At 51.0% G+C, this 25,736-nt stretch overlaps 2 long non-coding RNA genes and 1 pseudogene across 3 annotated transcripts; 1 reads left to right on the plus strand and 2 right to left on the minus strand.

Annotated features, from left to right (window-relative positions):
* Positions 1–3,924: 3,924 nt before the first annotated feature.
* On the minus strand, positions 3,925–14,464 carry CYMP (chymosin, pseudogene; annotated as a pseudogene).
* A 5,706-nt stretch (positions 14,465–20,170) lies between these two features.
* Positions 20,171–21,459, minus strand: LOC107974014 (uncharacterized). 2 transcript variants are annotated; one of them, XR_001716573.3, is made up of 3 exons: positions 21,357–21,459; positions 21,069–21,207; positions 20,171–20,443 (listed from the first exon to the last, which is right to left on the minus strand). It is a non-coding gene; the product is annotated as an uncharacterized LOC107974014 (long non-coding RNA). The 2 variants fall into 2 exon arrangements; XR_010148967.1 differs by lacking the exon at positions 21,357–21,459 and having other exon boundaries at positions 21,069–21,336.
* Positions 21,460–21,501: 42 nt separating this feature from the next.
* Positions 21,502–22,612, plus strand: LOC107974016 (uncharacterized). Its single transcript, XR_001716575.3, has 2 exons — positions 21,502–21,586; positions 22,289–22,612. It is a non-coding gene; the product is annotated as an uncharacterized LOC107974016 (long non-coding RNA).
* The last annotated feature ends 3,124 nt before the right edge of the window (positions 22,613–25,736 follow it).

A 25,736-nucleotide genomic window follows, 5' to 3' on the forward strand; every position in this document is an offset into this window, starting at 1 on the left:
TCTGCCTGCTTTGCAGTTTCCCCTCGCTCCATGTTCCCGGAGTGTTTCACCTGCATTCCTTGCCATCTGGGGCTTGCTGACATGGGCAGCCTCTGCCACTCTTGTCTCTGTTATACTCTCCCTTCTGCTGCAAGAAAGAAACAAACTGCACAGCTCGGAAAACAATCCATCATTTTGTCATAACATTTCCATTTCAAAGACTTCCTTTCCAAGCTTCTCTCTGCCCAAACGCTTCCTCTCATTAGCATAAGAACTGGCAAGGCGTTGAGTGACAGGGGAGGAGAGGGGCTGGGAATAGGGCTCTAGAACTGGGGCCTGGGTCTGTGTCTACTCAGGGGCAGGGCGTGGGTGTGCATGTATGTACTTGTGTGTACACGTGTGTGTGCTTGTGCACACATCCACACCTGGTCTTTGTGAGTTCGCATCTCTCAGCACTCATTACTCGTGCTGCATCACAAAGCATAAGCCACCCTCGGGCATTGGCTGAGCCTCCACAGCATTCTAGGAACTCTGCTGGGCGCTGAGGATTCAGGGAGGAAGGACGCAGGCACTGTTCGTCAGCAGTTTAGTCAGAGAGACGAATGTGTCAGTGAACAACTATGACAGGATAAATGCAATGAGAAGGCGGAGGAGTGGGGACCCTAGAAGAGGTGACATTTAGGCTGGCCTTGAAGGAGAAGGAGCACTTCACAGATTAGAGAAGGTGGAAAGGCATAGCAGGCAAAGGGAACAGGGGTCACAAACTCCCAGAGGCGAACCCTGCAGGTGTTGGATGTGGCTGTGGCAGAAGGACAGACGGCAGGCAACACCTGCTGGGTGGACGTGAATGGCCACCAAGGCTTCCTCAGCTGCCCTCTCCCTGCCTGGACCTTATTGGCAGATAGGGCTGGTGGGATATCCAGAAACAAGTCAGCCCCGCCCTGCAAAGGGGCCCCTCTAGACTTGTAGCTCCTCCCTGGCCTCCAGGTAGGCCCTCTTCATAAGCAAACCACGGATGTGCTGGTGGCCCCTTCCCAAAGCCTCCTCATTCACCACCTGGCACAGCCCTCAGAAGGCCTGACCACAGAGACCAATGTGGACCCCTTCCCAGAACCATAAAGCCCTGGTGGCCGTTTGTCCTTCTAACATACACAGAGGAGTTCCAGGGGGACAGCAAGGGAATGGGGAGTGTTCTAGGCCAGCTAGGGGAGGGAGAAGACATGGGGAGTGGGCCTGAGTGTGTGCTGGGAAGGGGGGATATAAAGATCCAAGAGGAAAGAGGAGACAAAGAAAGCAGTGTGACTCTTGAGGACCTCACCGAGTGACTCATTCATTCATTCACCCTACAATACTTGATGGGACATTCCATGAATTGGGCACCTAAGATATCAAAATGAGAGGTGAGGCTGGGCATGGTGGCTCATGCCTGGGAGGCTGAGGTGAGCGAATCACTCGTGGTCAGGAGTTCAAGACCAGCCTGGATAACACGGTGAAACCCCATCTCTACTAAAAATACAAAAATTAGCTGGGTGTGGTTGCACATACTTGTAATAACAGCTACTCAGGAGGCTGAGGCAGGATAATTACTTGAACCCAGGAGGCAGAGGTTGCAGCGAGCGGAGATTGCATCACTGCACTCCAGCCTGGGCAACAGAGCAAGACTCTGTCTCAAAAAAAAAAAAAGAAAAAGAAATGAGAAGTGCACAATGTCTGTGCTCAGCGAGCCCAGAGGCCATGAGGAAGACCAACAGGGAAATAAGTGATATGATACTAAGCCCCCAGGGTCGTCAGAAGCATCCTGAAGAGATGTGGACTGAGTTGAGGTTTGAAGGTTGATTGAAAGTCAGAGGAGTTGGAGAGGAGTTGGAGAGTAGAGAACATTCCAGGCAGAGAGTTCTCTGCAGCCAGGAACATTGCTGAGGCCACAGGGCTGCTGTGCGGCAACACTGCGTTAGCCCCAGTGGGGAGCTGCCCTCGCTGTGCCCTCACTGCCCTCCCAGGACAGGGGTCACCACCAGGGCCAACTGGGCAGGGGGTGAGACAGGACCCATTTGGTCCAAACCTCACATTTGTGAAAGTCATCATATTTAGACTTTCTACATTATCTCCAGTTGGGATGTGGGTGTTTAAAATACAGTTGCTAAATGTAAACCATTGAAATCTATAACCATTTTTGTAGGCCTATTTGGCATTTTTTTAATATACAAGAAGTGTAAAAATAATGAAAGTGGCCCAATTCTGTCTCGTTCTTGGCAAACAGGCAGTATTGGTCCTAGATAAGAACAGGGAGGCTTAGAGAAGCCTCCCAAAGCCAGACTGACTCCTTGGCACCTCGCTTACCTCGCTGGCCCAGTAAGATTCAAACGCCAAGGCCTGCCCATTGCTGGCACCACCCTCTGTCCTTGAAGTCCTGGGATGTTCTCCTGTGGCCTCTGCACCATCCCACACCAGTCTCCTCGGCTCACCCAGGAAAGGCAGCTTGAGCCTTCCTGCTCCATTTCACCCCCACAGCCCAGTCTCTTCCCTGCAGGAAGCCATGGGCTGCCTCTGCGGCCAAGCTGGCTGCACAGCCGCAAACCCAGACAGGTGCCACAGGCACCATCTCCACTGCCTGGGTCCCTCATCTCTTTTGTTCTTGGGTACCACTAAGAAAGGCCCTAGGAGATGCCCCCAGATGGCTTGTCAACCGGATCCCATTAGCAGCTGCCACTGGGAGAAAGAAGTCAGAGCCCACTCTGCTCCTGCCTCCCGCCTCACTCCTCATGAAGGACAGTCTCCTTTGTGAAGTGTCACTGCCAAACCTGCAGCTTCCGGTTCCTGGAGACATGGGCGTTACTCACCTGCTCCAGCTGTTTGCAGGGCAGGCCTGTGGTCAGCCTGAGGTAGGGGCAGGGGCTAGATAGCAAGATGACCCCACCCCCTTCCCAAGGCCTTGTGAGGGTTGAACTACTATAAAGGTGTGACAAAGTCCGATCACTATATTTGGGGTGGGTGAAGCAGAGGGGACAAGACTAGCTATGACATAGAAAACAAAGGCCTGGTCAATTGTCTTCCCCTGATGGGAAAAAAGACTATCTAAAGCGGGGGGTGCAAAGAAAAAGGGAGGAGGGCTGGAGAGCAGACACATGCAGCTCCCAGCAGAGCACTGTCCAAGGAGTCTGCCAAGAGGACTCCAAGCACTGTGATCTCCCCAAGAGCTGTCCACCTCCTTCCCAAGGTAGCTGAGGGGCCTTAGAGTAGCATCACTGAGAAAAACTTCCTAAAGCCACCTGAATCCCCTTGTGTGACCCGGTAATATTTGGATTTCCTGCGTGGCTCTCTCCCAGGAGAATGTGCAGGGCTCTGTGAGCCTGGGCACTCACAGGAACTCTGAACACTGGCATCTGGCTTTGACACATCAGCCTCTGAAAGCCAGGTTAACACGAACCTGCCATCGGCAATGGCACCGCTCTGACCACTGCCAGGGCCTGAGCCCCTGAGCCTGAGGATGGGAGTCTGGACTGTGGCTCTCCCCCAGGGTGGATGGCAGCCTAGGACGATCTTTCCCCGTGCTCCCTGCTCACTCTTTCATCTGGCTTCTTCCAACAGCACTGAGGCCCCTCTCTTAATACAGCTAGAACCTTCCTCTCCAGGGGCCAAGTGTTCCCTATACATCCCCACACCACCATGCCCTTACCTCTCATTCCCCAGGAACAAATGGGTCTTATCGTGCGAGGGTCTCCCCTCTTGTGCCCTTTGCCCAGAAAGCTCTAGAGTGAAGGACAGGTAGGTAAGGCACGCCTTGGTCTTCCCTGACCTGAGCTTGAAATAGTCATTGCCCTCCAGGTAGCCTCCACCCACCAACCCTTCCCACCATGTAGTTCCTGCTGTGCCCACACACCACCTGGCAGTCACATCCACCCCCACAACGGCGCAGAGCTTCAGCCCCAGTGACAACAAGGGAAGTCAGGCTTTGCAGAAATGCGGTGTTTATTGGGAACCATCTGCCTGCACATCTCATCTATGTGCGTGTGTGTGTTTGGTCACATTGAGGTCCGTGGCCAGTGATGCAATCAGACAGCCTTCGCCAGCCCCACAAGGTTATTGGCCCTGTCAAAGACACTGTAATACTCCCGGATGAAGACATCCCCGAGGATCCACTGCTGGGAACTATAGTCACCCTGGAAACCACTGGTGCAGAAGCCCTGGTCCTGGGGAAGGCAAGGCAGAGATGACGCTGGTCCCAATCCCATTTGCTGTGCCTAAAGATAGGCATTTATACCTCATCCACAACTCCTCCTCTTCTGTGACGTCATTTTATCCTTGAAATGACCTTCCCAGATAAACAAGTATTGGATTCATCTCTCAACAGATGAAGAAATTCAGATTCAAAAAATAAAATGACATAATCTAGGATCACTGGGTGGGGTTCTGGCATCCTGAGTCCTGTTCCCTGCACTGGACTCCACTCCCCATCTCTCGTCCTCCCCAGCCCCTGCCTCCTGCTCTCAGCACCTACTGCCCTGATGACCAGCCAGAGCAGGCCTGGGGGGTGGAGTTCAGTGGTCAGTGGGGCCAAGGGCTGGGGCCCACAAAGCCCAGGCTGGCTAAGCAAACCCTGCACAGAGCTCTAGGCCCCGGGACTTAGAAGCTTGAGCAGTGGAGGCAGGTTTCCATAGGTAGATGTGGACCTGCCTACCCCACCCTCCCTGACACCTTGGCACACCGCCCCTCCTGTTCCCCATTTTTCCCAGGATGAGGCTGAAGTGGCCACAAATGAGGCCCCAGGACAACATGGCCCACTCAGAAAGGCCAGTTGGTCCAAACGCATGCCCCTCCATTCTCTGTGGAGTCCACACCACTTCTTATCACCACCATCACTGCCTCACCAGGGGCCCAACTGGGGGAGTGGGGGAGGAAGCTGGTGAAGAAGAAGGAGGAGGAGCCCAGGCTTCCCCTCTGAGACTCATACCTGGCTGGTGTAGGCGGAGGGTGGCAGGGGGTACTTCTTGCCGTGGATCTCGAAGACAACCGTGGGCACGCTGCTCAGGCGCCCGCAGTCGATGTCAAACTAAAGAACCAAGGGAGGTCCTCTTAGAAGCGGCGAGTAAGTAAGCTGACTGAAGGGGTTCTGGAAGGGCCCAGAACCCCTCCTGCCACCCCACGAGCCATGGGGTGGGGAGAGGGCCCTGCCTACACCTAGGACCACAGGGAGGCTCTCAGGGTGAGGCCTGGTCCTGAGACATGGTTCTCAAAAGAGTCATAGCTGTCATCAACCCAGGGACAGACCCAAGCTTGGGACCCAAGGGGGTTGCCTCTGTGTCTCCCCACCTAGGCCCAGCCAGAGCTCACAGGGATGCTGGGAGCATTTGGCTGTCAAGGAGAGAAGAACAGACTCGGGGGTGGAGGAGGAAGAAGGGGCACAGTACAGTCCAGCGCGTCAGGGAGGGCACCACTCCCAGAGGAACAGGAGGTCAGACGGCAGCCGCTACCTGAGGCATGGAGGCTCCCACGGCAATGAAGCCAAAGCCAAAGGCCCCAGCAGAGGCCTCCGGAGAAACCCCAACCTAGGCTGGGAAACGGGCTCCCTAACCACCCCTGCATCATCTCGTTTGTGTGAAGGGGCCCCCACTTCAAGGCAACCTTGTGGGGCGGTGGGGCATGACTTCACCTCATTGTACTGGCCCACAGTGGCTCCAATGGCCTGCTGGATGTTGAGGATGTTGCTGCCAGGCCCCACCAGCAGGGAGGTGCCGGTGTCCAGGATGGCCTGACAGCCACCGTCACAGGCCACCACCACGCCATCAATGATGACACTTCCGAGGGTATGCAAGATGGCCTCATCCAGCCCTCCCTCCCCAGGTCCTTCCTACCCTCCCCTGCCAGGATCTGCAGTAGGGAGGGAAGGCCCCCAGCCCTCAGCCCCTTCCCTGGGGCCCCTTCCTGGAGGCCCCAGTACTTTCTGAGCCCAGAGAAAAAACCTAAAACCATTTTCTTCCAATTCAGTGGCTAAATTGAGGACATCCCACTTTCCATGGGACAGAAACGTCAATAAAACAACAAATTCACCCACATTAAGGAGTAGAGCGAGTAGCATACTCGTTGTCTGAGATCTGGTTTCAAGTTTTTGCTCTGCCATTTACTTGCTGTGTGTCTCCAGCAAGTTACCCAACCTTTGTGTACTCAGGCTTCCCATCTACAAAATGGGTACATTAATAACCCCTTCTTTGACTTCCTCAAGAGGTGGTCCTGAGGTTCAAACTCAATGTTAGTCCATTATAAAGTGGGGTAATAGTAGCACCCGCCTCATGGTGTCTCAGTGAGGAATAAATGAGACAGTCATATAATCATTCAGCACAGCGCCTAGCAGGCAGTAGATGCCCCAGAAAGGCAGCTGGTCTTGTTCATAAAGCACAGGTAGAATATGTGGCACTAGCACCGACAAAGGTCACCGACCTTGGAAGTGTCTAGTTCAGCTTCTCATGGGTGGTCTTACCAGCTACTGTGCTGCAGTCCTCAGAGTGTGGTGGCCTGACGCCCGGGCCCTCACATCCCCACACCTGGATCAGCCTCTGGCTGAGGCCCACACAGGGTGGCCGCTCACCCACCTGTCCACAGTGAACTGCCAGTATTCTTGCAGTCATGGGTATCCAGTGCAGGGAGCCTGTGTAGTAGGACAGATCAATGGCCCTCAGCGTGAGCATGCTCCCCTGGTCATTCCTGAAACCAAGGCGCAGCGCACTGTTTCAGCGAGGCTCAGGAAAGTGGTGCCCAGCCCCACCCTGGGGCGGACACCACTGAGATCCAGCCCACCCTCCTCCGCCCCACCCCTACCCCACGCTTCAGATGAGGTCTCCAGCCCCCCTCTGGCTCCTCGTCCGCTGGGCTTTCTCTGAAGTCAGCGGCAGCATCCTTTCTCCTGAGCGCTGCAGCCCCCACCCCAACCCCAGAGGAAGTAACCCACCCCACAGGTCCTGGGACTGCCAGGCTGTGCCCCAGCCACCCTTGAGTGTGCCCAGCTGTCTCCCTAGGCTCCTACTCCCTGTCAGCCGCCACCCAGGGCTTTCTGCCTCTAGTAGGAAAGGAGGTCTTCAACAAAATCTACACTTTGGATTGAAACTGCCACCCAAACGCAAATCCCCTCTGTTCCTCCTGGGGCCGTGTCTCACACATGGCTGGGAAACATACACTGTACCCACCCACTTCCGGAGCACTGCCTTGGGCTCCTAGAACTCATCCAGCCCATCCCAGCTCCCAGCCCTGGTACACGCTTTCTCCCCAGACAGCACCCACTCCTCCCTCAGCAAAGACTGCCCTGGCTGCCCTCGGCTGGGGCTTCCCCTGTTACTCAGCCTCTGACACACCCAAATCTCCCCTGCTGCACCCTTATCACACTGTTTGATTACAATAGTGTATGTAATGGTGTGCTGTCTGCTTCTCCTGCTAAAATGTTAACTGCCAGTTTGTCTTATCTGCTGATGTGTCCCCATCTCTGGCAGAGCCTCTGCACATAGTAAGGGCCCAGTAAGTATCTACTGGGTGAATAAATGCATGAGTGAATGCACTAATTAGCCCCCTAACTGCATTCTCCTGCCTCGGCCATCCAGCAACTTCTCCTGGGGAGGGTCCCTTTCTCTCCTCCCTGCCATCCTCCCCTCTGTCTGAGCCAAGCTGCATCATCACAGGGTGCAGGGAGGTAGAGTAGGAAGCACAGGGCTGGGAGCAGGAGCCCCAGGCTCCAGGCCTGGCTTAGCCGCCGCCACCACTCAGGGTGTTGGTCCCTCCCCAAGCCTCAGCTTCCTCCCTAGTGAAAGGAGTAGGTTGGACTCCTTTGGAGTCAGCTCTAAAAGTCTGTGCATCTCAATGACATTAGCAAATGGTTATTGAGGCCCTGCCACTTTGGGAAAAAGAACTCGAAAGCCCCTGTGCAGAGGTGGAATCGGGCTTTGTTTTTTGAGTGCCAGAAAGGAAAGTCAAATTTTGATCCAGTGAACTCTGGCTGTATAAATGACCGTATCATGGGCCTTTGGACAAGAGGTTGGATGTGCCTGGAAAGGAGAAGGTTTGCTTGGATGCTGGCGACTACCCTTGAGTGTCCCCAAGGAGTGGACACTCTCCTCAGCCGACAGTCCTTACAAGGACATCAAACTTAGGCCCCGGCTGGGCACAGCTCTTACCTGCTCATGTAGACTGAGAACAGGTCCTGGGCCAGCAGGTGCCTCTGCATCGTGTTGTCAAACACTGGCACTGACTACTCAGAGGCAAGGGAGGGATAGGCCAGCCCCAGGATCCCATCAAACTCGGAGTAGGTGAAGATGTCGCCAGGTTCCTGGGTGCTCAGGCCCACAGTCTGGTGGGGGTCCACAATGTTGGAGACCTGCAAGAGAATCATGACCTCCACTAGGTCCTGCAGCCAGAGACAGAAACATCCCAGGCATGAGGGCAGCCAGTCCCAGGTCAGGAGCCAGTATCGCAGTTCCAGTTCCTTTCCTCTTATAGGCAACATAGTTATTTGCCCTTAACAGAGAGAAAAAAACAAAAACAAAGAACAAAACAAAAAAAACCCACCTCTCCTTTCCCGGCAGTTAGTGCAATGATCTTGAGGAATCGTTCTAATGAGGCAGGGGAGGAGGGGAACAGAGGACAAGGTGGACACAGACCCTGGTGCTCATTGTGCAAAAGTTGGGACTGAGCTCAAAGAAGGGGGCAGAATGAGGGATGCTCCAAGGCCCTCTGCAGGCCTGCAGCCCTCCCACCAGCTGTGCCTGGAACACCTCCCAGCCAAAAGCCATAGAAGCAGCAGGAAGTCCAAAAAGAACATGCATACGCTTTATGTCTCCAAGACCCAGGTGTAGGCTCCTGTTCTGCCATGTGCTGACTGTGTGACCTTGGACAAGTACCTGCCCAAGCCTCAATCCCCTTATCTGTTTAAGGGAATAATAATACCTACATCTCACATCTCAAGGCAGGGCTTTGACTAAATAATACTAACACTGAACATTTATTGACATTTACTAAGTGTTTGATTATTGAATATGGATCAGCACTATGCTAAGAAAGTGCTAACTCCAAAATATTTTCTTAATCTGCCCACTTCTTCAGATGCCCAATGTATCCACCAGCCTACTCTGACCACTACTGCCTCTTGTCCCAAAGTGGTCAGGACACCTGTCCTGCTTCCACATGAGACCCCTGAGGGAGGCTTTCCCCGACCCCCTGCCCAAGGTAGTGAGTGATAGCAGCCCACTGCAGCACTGCTGAGGTTCCAGGCACTGGGCCAGCTCTCCAGTGAAGACGCACCGAAAATAGCAGGGAAGAAAGTGAATGGCTCAGGCCAGCAGAGGAAATAGGACTGGGCAGGGGAATTGGCTGTCAAAGGCCTGACTGCTGGCCAGCTCAGCAAGCAGCCCTGAGGCCTCTGCTGTCTGGCATGGAATCCCGAGGAGGCCTGAGCAGAGCACCCTGGTGGGCACCTGCCCAGTGAGGAAAATACTGTCCACAGAGAAGGACCGTGCCCTTCTGGACTCAAAGCAAGAAAGGTTTCAGCCAGACCCAAGGAAGAGACCAAGGAAAGTCAAGGTGGTCAGCACTGAGAGACACCGCCAGAGTTTTCACGTCAGATGGTGCATGCAGAAAGAAAGAAAGAAGCAAACATCCACTGGGTACCTACTATGTGCCCATCACTGTATTAGGTACTTTGGAGGCCAAAAAGAGTCAAGGGAAAGGGGAACCGTTATCCTAGAGGGATGGGTGCTCTCGGACCTGAAAGAAGATGCTGCTCTGACTTATAAAGCATGAAGTCAAACCAAGAGCACTGCTCTGAGAGCCAGAGGCGAGGTCCCACACTCAGCTCCCCCAGGCACCAGCTGTGTGACTTCAGGTAAGTTATCAACTACAAGCCTCGGTTTCCTCATTCGAACAACGAGGATAATGACATCTTCCTCAAAGGGCTGTTGGAAAAACAAAATTTAAAAATAAGACTATACATAGGACACTGAAGAGCTCAGTCCTGGCACCAGCTCAGAATTCGGAACTAACTGTGTCAAGGATGCATAGAAAAGGATCAGGGAGATGGGAACCCGGACCTGAGAGGGCCCTCAGGTGGGGCTCTGGGTGCTGCCACAGGAAGAAGAGGCGGGAGGAAGGGACAACCGACAGCTGGCTGCTGGCTAAAATCCCTCTCCTTACCTCCTGAGCCACCAGGGCAGGCAGCACCTAAAGGGCTCCTCAGCACAGCGGAGGTGTGGCCCACCGGACTGTGTGGGCAGAGAGTGGCTGGTGGGAAAGGCACAGTGAGCACTGGCCAGCGCAGCACCACTTACGGTGACAGTGTCATAGCCCAGCAAGCCCCACATGCTGCCTGTGCTGTACTGGATGGACAGGGACTTGCCCATGTTCTGTGGGTGGAGGACTTGGACGGATCGAAGCGTTGGTGGTTTTCTGAAACACAGACCCAGAGTTAGTGGGGCCCTTAGAATCTTCTCACCACTCACGGTGCCAGCCAGGGCCGAACCCCTCAGCAGGCCTTGTAAGAATATGGCCTCAATACTGGCAATTCTCTCTATAGAGAAAAAGCAGCCCATTCTTTCTAAAGCCTTGGTCCCACAGTTTAAAAAAGAACATGATTCTTTGCTGCTTGCCCTACCTCTCTGACTTCCAGTGCTACCTACGTAGCTTCTACTCAAAAATGAAAGGGAAAAGCCCCGCTGAAGATTCCGTAGATGTTTTGCTTTTACCAGCTGAGCAATCTTAGCCAAGTCCCTTTTCCTCTTCAAACCTTAATTTCCTCATCTGTCAAATGGGGATTAAAAGAGCACCAATCTCCCAGGATTGGTGGAGAAATAAATAATTAACGTGTGTTAAGCATGTATTCATTATTTGTAATAGACCTTCTCACTTTACTCTCCCAGCACTCGCTGGCACATCATAGCCCCATTTTATAGAAAGGAAAATTCAGGATCCAAAAGGGTAAACAGCTTGCCTTGGCTCCCAGTAGAGACAAAAAATAAAATAAAGGTCCCTAATTTTTAACTAAAACCCATGATTTTCAAATCTTCCCAGTCTGTGGCCAGTTGGGAGGATGAGTGAGGAGATCAACCACAACTAGGAGGCTGGGAAGGTCAGAGCCTGCTGTCCTGCCACCCCATGTTTCCCCCCGGCCACCCTGACCACCCTGGCCACTCGGCCGGGGCATCCAAGCATGAGGGGCTGGGTCAGGAGCGGGCGGTCACTCACAACAGGCATCACTGTTGCAGTAGACAGAGGGCACCCAGAGATCCGGGGAGCCTGTATCAAACACCAAGGTGAACTTCTGGGGAGGGGTCCCGATGTAGATCTTCCCAAAGTACTGACACTGAAGACAGATGGCACTGGGTCAGAGGTGGGAGCATCAGGGGGCAGGAGGGTGTGGATTAACGGTGGGCAGGGAGCAGGGGCCCTTGTGGAGGCCCTGTGCTTTCTGCCCAGAGACCTGGGTGTCTCAAGGAGGGGGAAGAGACTGAAGAGGGTTCTTGACCTCCAGCCCTCACCTGGGCTCCCACCCCCAGACACACTTGGCTTCATCCTTCCACAAGTCCTGCAACCACTGCTGGAATCAGCCTCAGAAGCAGACCTGGGTCCTAAACTTAAATCCTGCCTGGGTGGGACATGGGCCACCCCTGCCAGGGCAAAAATGAATCTGGACAGAGAGGTGGGGCATCAGCTAGGTGTGGGCTCCATGTTCTGGCCCAAGTGGCCCCTGCCACGCGCGCCTCCTCGCCAGCTCTCCCCACTGTCAGAGCAGAGGCTGGGGGCGGGTGGCGAAGATGACCTAGATAAGGAAATGAGAGCACAGAAGAGAAAAAAGGCTGGTTGTTTACTGGCAAGAGTGACGGCTGAGAGAAAGACAAGCTCCAGGAAAGAACAGGAACCAGGGGCACTCCAGCCTGGGTCCTGGGTGGGAGGAAGAGCAAGCTGGCAGCCACGTCCTGGGCAGCTGCAGAATGGCACCCGCTGTCTCCATCCCTGCTGAGCCAGACTAAGACAGAACTTCCCTGGCCGGGAAGGCAGGTGCAAGGTTGGGATGGTAGGTGGGGGGGGCGGGGCGGGTGCGCAGTTCATGCACTCTTGGGGGATGTTGTGTGAGGAAGGCGCCTGAGCTCAGACCCTCCTGGTGGTGGCATTCAGAGCTGGCAGGCAGGAGCACTGTCTTTTCTGGGTCGACCAGCCCCTCGTGGAGCTGACTGAGGGCAGGGAGACTGCCTTTACCACAGACTCCAAGATTTCTCGAAGAGAAACAGCTGTGGTGAGGTAGGGGCCAAGGGGCGCTTTCCACTTCGTTAGTGGAAAGGCTGGCAGAGCCACTCACATCCAGGTAGTTGGTCAGAGACTCGCTGGCCACCACCCCAGAGCTGGAGTGCTTCCTGCTGACTGCATAATGGTGATTCCTCAGGAAGTCCTCCAGGAGCCTGCACTCCTTCAGTGCCCTCCTCAGCGACTTCCCTTTGTGCAGAGGAACCCTGAGGAGATGGGGAAGAATTCGTGAGGAGGGTTTGCATCTCCCACAGGCTGCCCAGCCTCCCAGAAGTGGGCTCCATAAACCACTCGGTACACTCTGTTCCCAGCCAGCCTTCTGATCAATGGCCCACTGACCCCAGGCCAAGGGCTTTCAAACTTTTTTTAAATCATAACTCAAAGTAAGAAATGTATTTTACATCGGTTCAAAAATCAATGCCTATCCTTGCTAACTGCAGTGCACTCTCATATTTTATATTGCTTTCTCTTTTTCTAATGCTGGTGGAGACCCATTAGAGGCATTTTGCAACCCACTAATAAGTTTCAAAACCCATGGTTTGAAAAGCACTAAGCACATTATCACTCATTCAGTCACCAAATTCTTGCTGTGCCAGACACTGTACAGGGCACAGGGGACACAACACTGGAAAGGACACCGTCTCTGCCCCCCGGGAGCCCACTGTCTGCAGTGAAAGACGGTGTCTCCCACAAGCTGACAAATGCTACGACAATGATCCTGCCCTCTGTCAATACCCTTTCTCCGCTCTCTGAATAGCTTTTTCCCTAAGACGAGTGGAAAATTCTCAAAGCGTTTCTCAGCACAGAGCCTGGTCTCACAGGGGCCTCCTGAGAGAGCTTGAGTTTTAGATGATGGAGGCAGATCAACAGTGAAGAGATCAAGAGAGGAAATGCAGAAACTGGTTCTAGACCTGGCGCTGCCCTGTCTGTGTCAACTTGGGTGGCTCCCCAAAGCCCTCTGAGCTTCAACTCCCTTAAGTTAACCCCTTCCTTTCCAGCCGTTCTCCTGGCCCCGCCTTTGACTAGCCCTATGGCTTAACCTCTCTGGTCCTTAGTTTCCTCTCCTATAGACAGAAGTAGAACTCAGTGATTCCCACAGTCCCTTTTACCTCTAAGAATCACGTGGTCCTCCTCTGTGAGACTGTTGAGATGTGCTTTGAGAGCCATAAATGGCAGCAGTGTTAAAACTCACAGAGAGAATGGATTTTCACAGGCTGTTCACATCCCAAGTGCTGGGGCAGATAGCGCACCTGGGACTTGGAGGAACTTTATTTTCAGGACTGCCACAAGGATTCCAGGGCAGTTGAAAGCACCCTGACCCCTTTTCAGGGATCCAGCTTTCCCAGGGAGGGATTGGGGCTTCTCTGTGCTCAGGGCTTGACCAGACTCAAACCTGAGCACCTGCAGATTACCGTGTGATGTCATGGCAAGAGTGCAAATCCACAGAGGCCAAGTTCTAGCTCCTCCATTACTAGCCATGCAGCCTCAGACAGCTCAGGGACCCTCCTTAGGAACCCTTCCTAAACAACAGTGTCTCATCTGTAAATTGCAAATGATAATATGTACTTAATCCGTGAGGATTAGTGGCTTAGTGGAGTGCCTAGCACCTAGGAGCAAACAGCTCAATCAATGTCAGTTATTACTTTGGGAGGAGAACCTGAGATCTTCACCCACAAAGGATTAGTACAATAGGGAACTTTATTTTGTTTAACAAATGCATGCATAGCTCTTACAGTGTGCACCGTTTGAAGCATTTTTTAAATATTAACTCCTGTAATCCTCACAATATCCCTATGAGATGGACACTACCATTATTCAAATTTTATGAACAGAGGAGGAAACTGAGGCACAGAGAGTTAAGTTAGTGATGGAGCTGGGGATCAAACCCCAGGCAGTTTGACTCCAGAGCCATGCCCTATCCTCCCAGTTGCCCATCTGGCTCCCTGTTCTTTTCACCACACTGTGAAGTGCTGGGGTAAACAGAAGCAAAGGTCCCAGCATGCAAAGGCAAGACTGACAGGGAGCTGTTACCCTGGGAACTTGCAGCACATCTCCCAAGACTCCTTGGGGGACCAATGGCTGGAAGACCAAGGACAGACCTCCCAGAGAGGACGATGAGATGCCCTTGACCTCCCCTGGGCTCTGACACTCACCTGGTGATGGCATTGACCTCAGAGAGAGCAAAGACTGCAAGGAACACCACAAGGTCCCTCATCCTGGACTGCAGACTGGCCACTGCTCCAGCCAGAGCCCACTCCACAGCCTTTATAGAGGGAGCCAGGTGTCCTGTGGCTGGAAGCCCAGACTTCAGAGATAGCTCCTGACTGTAGGTCACTCCACAAATACAGTGAGATAACACTCAGGATACCTAAGACCCATGCTGATAAGGACCACTCACACTGAGTGAGGCCATCTGTGGCCCTTATCAGCATGGGTCTTAGGTATTCTGAGTGTTGTCTCAGAATATCTGTATTCCAGGGACTTCAAAGTTGAAGGATATACATGCCTGGTCTTCAGGCTGAGAAATGTCAACATAGGCCTCTCTGACCAGCTCCCCACTTGCAGACGGGACTTCTCGAGCCAACACAGGGGAGGCACTGCCAGAAATGTGTTCCATGTTCCACCTTATGCTCTGTAAGAGGCCTGTTCCCCACAGATCCCACTCCAACCTTATCTGCCTCCCCTCCCATGATCTGACTCCACTGGAAGCTGGTAGCCTGCCCTATCCATGAATCTGCCCCCAGCCCAATTTTCTAGTGGCAGGGGTACTCGGTCTTCCCTCAAACTGGCATCTGCGGCAGAGAGGAATTGTTCATTCTGTCATCCCCGTGAGTGGAGCTTGGGGTTTAGAGCACAGAGCAGGTGTGCCCTCCACTCCTACAGAGCACAGTCTAAGAGAGAAGGCAGGCCCAAGGCACATGCACCCCTAGGGACATATGCCCTGTTCCACGGTGGAAGGGTACTGAGGAGGGGAGGGGTAAATCGATGCCAGATCACACTGGCATTGGAAGAACGGGGCAGGGCTGAACCAGGAAGGCAGACAAGTGCCCCCACATAGAAGAAGAAGGGATACGGTAGGGAGCAGCTTAGGCCAGGACTCAGCCTCTGAGTCCCATTGGAGCGTACACAGACAGCCCCTCAGAAGGACATGTGCAGGGGATGTGTTGAGTAGAGGCCCCTGGAGTCTAGGCCAGAGATTCTCTGAGGCTTGTAGCCAGAGAGAGAGTCAGGATAAGAAGGAAAACAAGGGCTGTGGCCAAGAAGCTGGTGGAGAAGATCATGTTCCAAGGACCAGGGGAGGCTAACGCTGGCAAATCAGGACTGTGTAAGGGTAAGGTGGGCTAAATAGGAAGGCAAGGGCTTCAGGTCCATGGGAGAGTGGGAGTGCCAGCTGCCCAATGCCTGGCAGGACAGATGTCCACATGGAGAAGGAGGCCTGGTGGGGATGTAAGAAAGGGCAGGCAGGAGCAGCCAAAGAGGCTGGCATGTGGTGGCACCAGAAACACTGGTGCCATGGAGAGGGGCAGGCTCTGGAGTTGCATACATTTGATTTGCAAGGGCCTCAGGAGGGAACCTAAGGAGGGAGCCTCAGAAGGCCAGTAAAGAGAACTGATGTTTTGTAACAGAATTAGGAATGCGGCGAGATCTGATCCCCACCATGGCAATGCCTCCCACCCTGCCGCATCCCTTCACAAAGCCGATGGCCAGGTCCCCAAAAGTCCAGGACACTGCCGCTCCTCATGCCCTGGGAAGTGGCCACAAACACATCCAGCTGTCTTGTGGCACCCACCCTCCCCAGATGCCAGGAGCAGACATCAAAGTCAACACTAAATAGCACAATTTGCTTCCTGATTTCTTCCCTGAGGTGGCCGCCCTGCCAGGCCAGGACCTGCGTGCCCCATGCTGATGGCCCTGCCTCTGAGCAGTGCTTCCTGCCACACAGCACCAAGTGTAATGCATAGTATGTGCTCAAGGAATGTTTGGTTAAGCAAATGAATGAGTGCAGACAAGGAGATGGAGGCTCAGAGAGGTCAAAGGGTTGGCCTGTAATGAAGACAGAGCTTGGAACTGTCCTGAGACTCCTAGTCTAACACAATGCACACTACACCACAGGGCCCAGTTGTTTACAAAATCAGGTGTGGAGGCAGCTCTGCTTCAAGCTCACTCCTCCCCACCTCTTGGCACCCCTCAGGATAGTAATACCATGTGCAATGGGCCCTGTCTGCCGCATCTAGGGCTAGGGCTCTCTGGGATTAGCAAGATCAGGAGGAAGAAGGGCTGCACCACTTTGCCTCGTGTCACCAGTGATCCAACCTGAACCCAGCAACAAAGTCTCCTGAACAATGACCCTGGACATCAGGCTCAGCCAACTCTTCCACTGGAAGGTGACTCTCAAAGCCAAGAATCAAAGATCCCTTAGCACTGGTTGCTCTGCGTTTGTTCACAAGATTGGAGTCAGTCTAACAGCATTCAAGTACACACTATTAGGAAACCTGACCCAGAGGGCATGAAGCATTAGGAGAGCTTATCCCGGCAGGCCAAGAACTGCAAAAAGCTTTTAGGGTGGAGGGTAGGTCATGTGATAGAATTAAAAAGAGTCAAAGAGACCCAAGTTTATATTCCAGCTCCACTTTTTATTAGCTGGGTGCCTTGGAAACTTAGTTAAGCATTCTAAACTTCTGTTTGCTCACCTGTGAAATGGAGATTTTTAAAGAAGTAAATGCATAGTGTCTGACACTAAGTAAATATACCATAAATATTATAGATTTTTAGTGGGCTGAATAATATTCTGAGAGTGTTACGTATGTAGAAAATCTGTTTTCTGCTTTCTCTTTATCTCATGAAAGGAAAAGCCTGCTCTGCCTTTCTTTGCCTCACAAAAGGTGTGTGCAGAGCAGAAACAGAAGTCACCTGCAGGGTTTTCAGGGCACTGTTGCCTGAAACCTAAGCCCATATGAGAACCCAAGGCTCCTTGGAGGATGCAGAAGGAAGAAGCAAGAGAGACAGGCAGGTCTCGAGTGGCAGGGCCTTGAGCCCTGCTCCCTGGTGGTAGCCCCGGGAAGTGGCAAGCCCAGAGAAGGGTGGCTGTGTGGCCTGTCTGGGGGAATATGACTAAGGCAGCTTCCAGAAGATTAGGTTGGCCCAGACAGGGCATGGAAGCAACGGGGGCTGGGGCAGGGACAAGAAAGACCTGGCATGCTGGAGAGTCACCTGGATCAAAGCACAACAATGGGGCATTGACAAAAATGACCAAGATTAATTTTCCTCTCAACCTTAGGGAGGAAGGCAGGGATAGGCAGGAGGGCCAGTGGGGGAGGAAGGGAGGGATGCACCACCAGCCTGACTCAGCAGCAAACTGTCCTGGACAATGGCCCTGGATGCCAGACTCAGCCACCTCTTTCTGTGCTCTTGAAAGATGGGGGCACACTGCAGAAATTCAACTGATTTATAGAAGACGAAAAGACCTGCTGCTCTGTGCACACCTGAGATTTGGACTAGCACCATGAGCTTGTAAATCTCACATTTTACAGATGAGGAAATAGAACCAGGGATTGAACTGAGTCATTCAGAGTCACACAACTGTAGTCATCTGTGAGTCACATTTGTAGAAAGCCAAACACATGCCAGCACTTGACACTCTTATCTTTGATCCTTACATGACCCTCTCAGTATCTCTGCCTCAAGCCTTTGGAAGAGGAAAATGAGACATGGAGAAGTAACTTGCTCAAGGTCACACCACTTTGCAGTCGACCCAGGACTTGAGCCCAGGATGGTCACACATGCACTCCCAGGGGCTATACTCCCCTGCCACCTGGCCCCCTCCAGCATGCGGCATCATCCCTTTGGACCTCCTCCTGACGTGCATTTCACAGTGGGGTCACACATTAGATCCTTCCATCTCCCATCCGATGGTGGGCTCCCTAGTCTCTGTGTCCATAGCAAATGCATAGAAGATGCTCAATAAATTGACTTGAATTATCTTTATTGATGCTCATATCTGAGTGGAGATCAGACGCTTATGTCAAGGTGTTACAGTAGGTAGCTAGCCAGGTATGAGTACAGCAGAAGACTCTCCACACACACGTCAGGAGTGTTTGGTGACCATCAGGTGATGGTCAGGCGGTTGTTAACTGTCTCTCTAAAGTAATAATTGGTCACAGCCAGCACCAGCAAAAGGCAGTCTCCTAGTAGATAGAAAACACCTGGAACTGGTGATCAGCAGCTTCCCAATAAGATCTCAGGAGTCGGGAGAAATAATGCAAGATCCCAGAAGCATGCCAATGTATAAAACCCCAAGTCACGAGGTCAAGCCACGCACTTGGTCTCAAGTCGCCTGTTTGGCCCTCTTCCAAGAGTACTTTCCTTCCTTTCCTTACGGCACTAAAGCTTTTTAATAAACTTTCACTCCTACTCTAAAACTACCTTGGTCTCTCCTTCTGCTCTTTTGCCCCTCAGTTGAATTCTTTTTTCTGGGTAGACAAGAATTGAGGTTGCTGCAGACCTGTACAGATAACTACCACTGCTAACAAAACAGGGTGTCCCTGGGCACTGATTTGTTATAGCCACTTTGTGGGTCAGTCCCCAGGCTCAAGGAATCTAGACCAAGGGGAGTCATCCCCCTCCAGCACCAGGTAACCAGTGATGAAATCTTATCGTGGCTTTTCTAAAAACTTTTTAGAATTTTTAGAATTCTGCAATTCAGCAAAAGATGACTGAATCATGTCCACACTTGAAAAGCCTCAGAGCCTGAAGAAGACTAAGGGGCCCTGGGGCATTTACTGTAGGACAAATAGAGAGCAATTGCTCAAGTGGAAGAGACCCCAGGAGGTGGAGACCTAACAAACGTCGCCCCGCACATTTGTAGAAATCCCCACCCTTCTTCTTCCTCCCCACAAAATGGCCACTGTGCGTGGTGTAATGGCCTGTCCACGTGCTGAGGTCAGCAGAACATTTAGGTGAGAATAACTCCCAGCCTCCACACCTGCACACTTATTTGTTCTGCATTAAGTGGCCTGAGCCCTGGAAACCTCTGCCCAATGCATGATGGAATTGCCAGGTCCTCTTGGGAGAAAGAATGGGGCGTGGGCCCCACCCTGCTCATGGAAGAGCATATTATTAGTTCTGAGAAACAGCAATAGTGAAACCTATTCCTGGTTCCTGAATGGGAAGGGAGAGGGGGATAGAAGGAAGGAGAAGAGGCAATTACCACAACTACCATGCAGGCCTCTGGGCAGGGAGGGCGGCACCCAGCAGACAGAAGCCCATAGGCTGGTCAACCAGCACCTCATCAGGCCACTCCCAGTTCAGGAGCCTTTACCAGCAGAGACCTGCAGACCAAGCTCCTGACCACCAGGAGTCTGGCCCCATCCACTTTCCCAGCCTCATCTCTGCAGTTTCCCAAACAGGAACCAGGCACAAACACTCATCATGCCTCAATCATGACATGCATGATCCTGTCTCCACACTCTGCTCAGTGCTTCATTGAGATTGGAACACCCTCCCCACCTCTCTCCATCTTGGAGAAACTTACCTAATACTTTTTGATGTGTTTCAACGTGACATGCAACTTCTCCCCTCACTGTGCTTTTACCTATGCTATACCTCTGCCCAAATGCCCTTCTCTCTATTTTCTGCCTACTCATCTTCTTCAAGATTCTGCTCAAAAGATATGTCCTATGGGCTGGGCATGGGCTCAGTGGCTCACATCTGTAATCCCAACAATTTGAGAGACTGAGGCAGGAGGATCACTTGAGCCCAGGAGTTCAAGACCAGCCTGAGAAACATAATGAGACCCCATCTCTGTTGTAAATAAATAAAGAAATAATTTTAGAAAATGATATGTCCTGTGTGAAGCCTTTTCTTATATCTCCTATGAGATCAATTAGGAATGGGTTTGGCTGCAAGTAATTGAAAATCTGACTACAGTGGTTTAAATAGCAGTTTATTTTTCTCACAAAACAAGAAGTCCAGAAAAATACAGAATTGGTTCAATGGACACCACTGCGATTCATTTGGCCTTTTCCTTATGGCTGCAAATGGCTGTTACAGCAGCAAACATCGCATCCCATCCCAAAGCAAGAAGAAGGGGAAGCGGGAAGAAGCAGTACCAGCAGACCGCTCATGCCTGATGAACTTCATTTTATAGCTCCCAGCTACAAGGTAGGCTGGAAAATTGAGGATTGCACTTTTTTGTCTGTATAGTGGAAGCAGACAATCAGGTTCTGTTGAGCCCACCCACATTGTCTGCAGAAACCACCCACTCCACCACCAGCGCAGTTTGCTCCTCGGTCTGGGATGTTCTCAGAGTGCTTATCTCACTGCTGAGTGATGGCTTACACATCAGCCTCCCTCTGGACTAAGAACTCTAGGGCAAGAATTTTGTCTGAATTTTCTCTGTAACTCTAAACACCTAGAACAATGCCTGACCTAAAATAAGCACTCAGTAAATGTTAAATTCATCCTCCCATTCACTCAACAGCTATATACAGAAGTAAGCAAATGAGGCCATGGGACTTCCTTCCCAAAAGAGGTCTCCAGTGGCTGAAATCAGGGAGTAAGTGCCCAGGTGACCCACATATGGACAGTCAGTGGCCTGTGGCCCACCACAGCAACACCTCCTCCTCTGCCAATGAGGTCACCTGGCCCTTGTGCCAAGCACTGAGCATGTAGAGGTGAGTAAGCTCCTCTCCCTGCCCTCAGGGAGCTTGTAGTCCAGTGGAACACACAGACGTGTAGGCAACTAAGTATAATTCAATGCATGAGTCCTTTCCTTGGCTTACGGACCAGTGCTACTGGGGAAGGGAGAGTAGAGCACTCGCCTCTATGAGGAAGGGCAGGGAGCTTCATCCAGGGATGAGCTGGTATATTGATCATGTTCTCTGATTTTCCATATTCTTGATGCTCTGGCATCTGGGGCCTTGATCCTTGAGAGACTGCCCTCACAGGACTAGCTAATTCCTAGGCATGGCGAAAGACTCTCCTGTGAGCCTGTCTTTGATATACGAACCAACCCACCCACAGCCCACACCCCCAACCCTCTCCTTTATCAAACTCTCAAAAAGCAAGCCAATTTTCTCCCTGCCCTAAACCACCCCAGGGTCAAATACCACTCCTCCAGCCCAGAGTCTGCTGAAATTACTCAAACTATACAATTCTAAGCTTACTCAGAATACCTACCCTGTGTCACCCATTCCTTCATGTAATAATGCAATAAAGGCTCTATGTCACAATTTCCTTTCCCTTGACCACCCCAGACAACTCCCCACCAACCTCCACCTCCTGACTGACCCCAGTGCTTCCCAATGTGGCCCTACATGCCTCCTATGTCTCGGGGTCTGTAAGTATAAACTTCTTCCTTCATGACAATCATGTCCATGTCTGCATGTCCTACCATACCTAATTAAAACAAACCCCAGGTATAAATTTCAGAACAGCTGGCTAGAAGGGATATAATGGGGCTAGTCCTGGGGAGCATCTAGCACATCCCTAAGCAGATCTAGCCGGGAAACTCAGCTGACAGGTGCTGCACTGATCAAGGTAACACTGAGATGCTGACTTAGATACAGAGCGAGAGATGAGATGACCCCTGGGAGATCCTCCTCCCCCTAGTCTGGACCCTCTTTGATGCTCCCAACTAGAGGACTAGACATCAGTTTCATGATGCTCCTGCCACTAACATTTCAAGATAATTTGGGAAGTGGTGAGGAGAGATTCAGCTGCCCCCTCAGCAAAGCATCAAGCTTGATCACATAACAATGAATGTTGGCAAGCACGGCCACTGACCAGGCAGCATCCTAAGCCCTTTACATGTATAAAATCACTTCTTCCCAGCCACACACCACCACAATCCTGTAAATGAGGTACTATCTGTCTCATTTTAAGGGAACCGAAGCACATATCAGTTCAATAACCTGCCCAAGATCACAGTCAGTAAGGGGCAGGCCCAGGATTCAGACTCAGGTAGCATGACTCTAGAATGAGGGCCCTGGATGGTGACAACACAAAGCCGGAGCTGACACTCGCATTTTTGTTGCTACAGTGCCCAGCAGGCACCGTGGAGATGGGGGCAGATGTCTGGAAGCAGAGAAGGTGCCGAGTGGAAAGCAGGGGATGAAGGCTACTTTCCTCCTGGGCAGCCGCCGGCGGGACCAGGCAGGCTTTTCTCTCTCGCCCAGGGTGCGGTGTAGAGCCTCCACTGGACTCCACCACGGGGAGGAAGACTGAGGCTACCCAGCCTCCTGGCTGCTGGCCATGGCTCTAGCCCACCCTTGCCTGTGTGTCAAGAGAGAATCCAAAACAATGTTCCTTTTGCTGTAAAGGGCATGATTAGGACAATTGGCAAAATAGTCTACATCAGATGATAGTATTGTTCTGATATTAATTTCCTGACTTCGATATTTGTACCAATTTTCATGTTAATATTTACAAGAAAATGTCCTTGATTTGGGGGGAATACTGAAGTAAAGAGTATTATGTCAGGCTGGGCACAGTGGCTCACGCCTGTAATCCCAGAACTTTAGGAGGCTGAGGCAGGTGGATCACTTGAGGTCAGGAGTTCAAGGCCAGCCTGGCCAACATGGTGAAACCCCGTCTCTACTAAAAATACAAAATTAGCCAGGCGTGGTGGTGGGTGCCTGTAATCCCAGCTACTTGGAAGGCTGAGGCAGGAGAATTGATTGAACCCAGGAGGTGGAGGTTGCAGTGAGCCGAGATCGCGCCATTGCACTCCAGCCTGGACAACAAGAGCAAAACTTCGTCTCAAAAAAAAAAAGAGTATTATGTCTGCAACTTGCTTCCTAAAAGATCCAGGGGAAGAAAAACATACATATATGTTCTATATAATTTATATAGATATGTGTTTTCTTTATACATATGTATTAAATATCAATAATTATATATTTTATATATATTTAAGTTTTATTTTTATACATAAAATATATAAATATATTACATATTATATATTATAATATATATTTTAATACCTAGAGAGAGTGAGAGAGAGAAAAGCAGAGGGGAAGGGGAGAGGGAGGAATAGCGGACAGAAAAATAATGTAAATGTGGTGAGGTGTCAACATTTCTGATATTTGGGTTAAGGTATGTAGGAACTCTTTCTGCAAGTTTGAAATTATGTCTAAATAAAAAGATTTTAAAGATTGAGATAATCCAAAGGCCTCTCCAAAACCATATTTATGAATTTGACACATGCCACCCCGCATGTCCAGAGGAAGAAGGTGGAAACTAGACAGGGAGAGAGCCGGTTACTCACAGCCTAGGGCCCTGCCCTGGGAAACAGGCAAATGGATTCAGATTCACTGGGGGCTGCAGGGAAGTGGGGTTAGCAGACAGGTCCTAAATCCCATTTCAGAGTATTTTTCAGGTAGGGAGGTAAAAAGAAGAGGAAAGCAGAGTGGGAGAGAGGAGGATGGGGTGAGAAGTTTCTCTGGTAGGAAACAGGTCCCTTCCAGCTCTGTCCCCACCACCACACAATACCTAGGCACCAAGACTGGACAGGGCAGTCCTAAAATGGGATGACGAAGATGGACATACAGAACACGAGCCCTCTGCAGGACAATGAGGCATTAGCACCAGGTCACACATCTTGAGATCGTGATTGATTTGCTTTGTAAATACAGTTTGTGCTGGGCACTGTGGCTCATACCTGTAATCCTACCACTTCCAGAGGCAGAGGCAGGTGGATCACTTGAGCCCAGGAGTTCAAGACCAGCCTGGGCAACATGGTGAGACCCTGTCTCCAGAAAAAAAATACAAAAATTAGCCAGGGGTGGTGGTGCATGCCTGTAATCCCAGCTACTCAGGAGGCTGAGGCTGAGGGAGGATTGCTTGAGCCAGGGAAGTAGAGGCTGCAGTGAGCCAAGATAGCACCACTGCACTCCAGCCTGGGCAACAGAGCAAGACCCTGTCTCAAAAAGAAAGAAAGAAAGTTGTAAGGAATCGCTTAGTAGTTGGGAAGGAAAACTTGTTCAAAATTTAATGTTTAAGATCTTCATAATATTAGATTTGGTGAGGTCTCCTTGATATGACACCAAAAGCACAAGAAACAAAGGGAAAAATAGATAAATGGGACTACATCAAAATTTAAAACCTTTGTGCATGAAATGACACACATCAGCGAAGTGAAAAGGCAACCCATGGAATGGGGGAAAATGTTTGCAAATCATATATCTGATAGGGGCTAATATCCAGAATATGTAAAGAACTTCTACAAAAAACAAATAACTTGATTTATTCTTTTTCCCTTTTTTTTTTTTTTTTTTTTTTTTTGAGACAGAGTCTTGCTCTATCGCCCAGGCTGGAGTGCAATGACGTGATCTCGACTCACTGCAACCTCCGCCTCCCAGGTTCAAGTGATTCTCCTGCCTCAGCTTCCCAAGTAGCTCGGATTACAGGCACCCGCCACCACACTCGGCTCATTTTTGTATTTTTAGTAGACGGGGTTTCACCATCTTGGCCAGGCTGGTCTTGAACTCATGACCTCATGATCCACCCACCTCGGCCTCCCAAAGTGCTGGGATTACAGGCATGAGCCACCACGCCCAGCCATAACTTGATTTTTAAATGGGCCAATGACTTGAATAGAAGTGCTTTCTTCAAAGAAGAGATACAAATGGCCAAGAAACGTATTAAAATATGCTCAACATCACTAATTATTAGGGAAATACAAATCAAGACTACAACGAGATATCACATCACACACATTAGGATGGCTGCTATCAAAAGAAGGGAAGAGGGGAAGAAGGAAGGGAAGGGAGGAGGGAAGGAAGGAAAAGGAGGGAGGGAAGGAAGAAGGGAAGGAAGGAAGGGAGAGAAAACAAGTGTTAGCAAATATGTAGAGAAGCTGGAAACCTTGTATATTGCTGGTATGCATGTGAAATCGTGCAGCCACTATGGAAAACAGTATGGCAATTCCTCAAAAAATTAAAAGTAGAACACTGTATGATTCAATAATTCCACTTGTGGGATTCTTCAGTTCACTCAGATGAATTGAAAGCTGGGTTCCAAAAAGATATTTGTATACCCATGTTTGTAGCAGCATTATGCACAATAGCCAAAAGGTAGGATCAAGTGTCCATCCGCAGAGGAATGGATAAACAAAATGTGGCATATGTGTGTATGTCTGTGTGTGTGTGTGTGTGTGTGTGTATATGAATATTATTCAGTCTTAAAAAGAAAGGACATTCTAACACGTGCTACAAAATTGATGAATCTTGAAGATGCTATGTTAAGTGAGATAAGCCAGTCACAAAAAGACAAATACTGTATGATTCCGCTTATGTGAAGCACACAGAGGAGTCAAATTCAGAGACAGAAAGTAGAATGATGGTTTCCAGGAGCTGGGACGAGGGAGAGAATGGGGATTTATTGTTTAATGGGTACAGAGTTTCAGTTTGGGAAGATGAAAAATTTCTGGAAATGGATGGTGGTGATGTTTGCCCAAGAACATGAATTTACTCAATGCTGCTGAACCA

Source organism: Pan troglodytes, chromosome 1 (assembly GCF_028858775.2).
Source record: "Pan troglodytes isolate AG18354 chromosome 1, NHGRI_mPanTro3-v2.0_pri, whole genome shotgun sequence".
Taxonomy (NCBI): Eukaryota; Metazoa; Chordata; class Mammalia; order Primates; family Hominidae; genus Pan; species Pan troglodytes.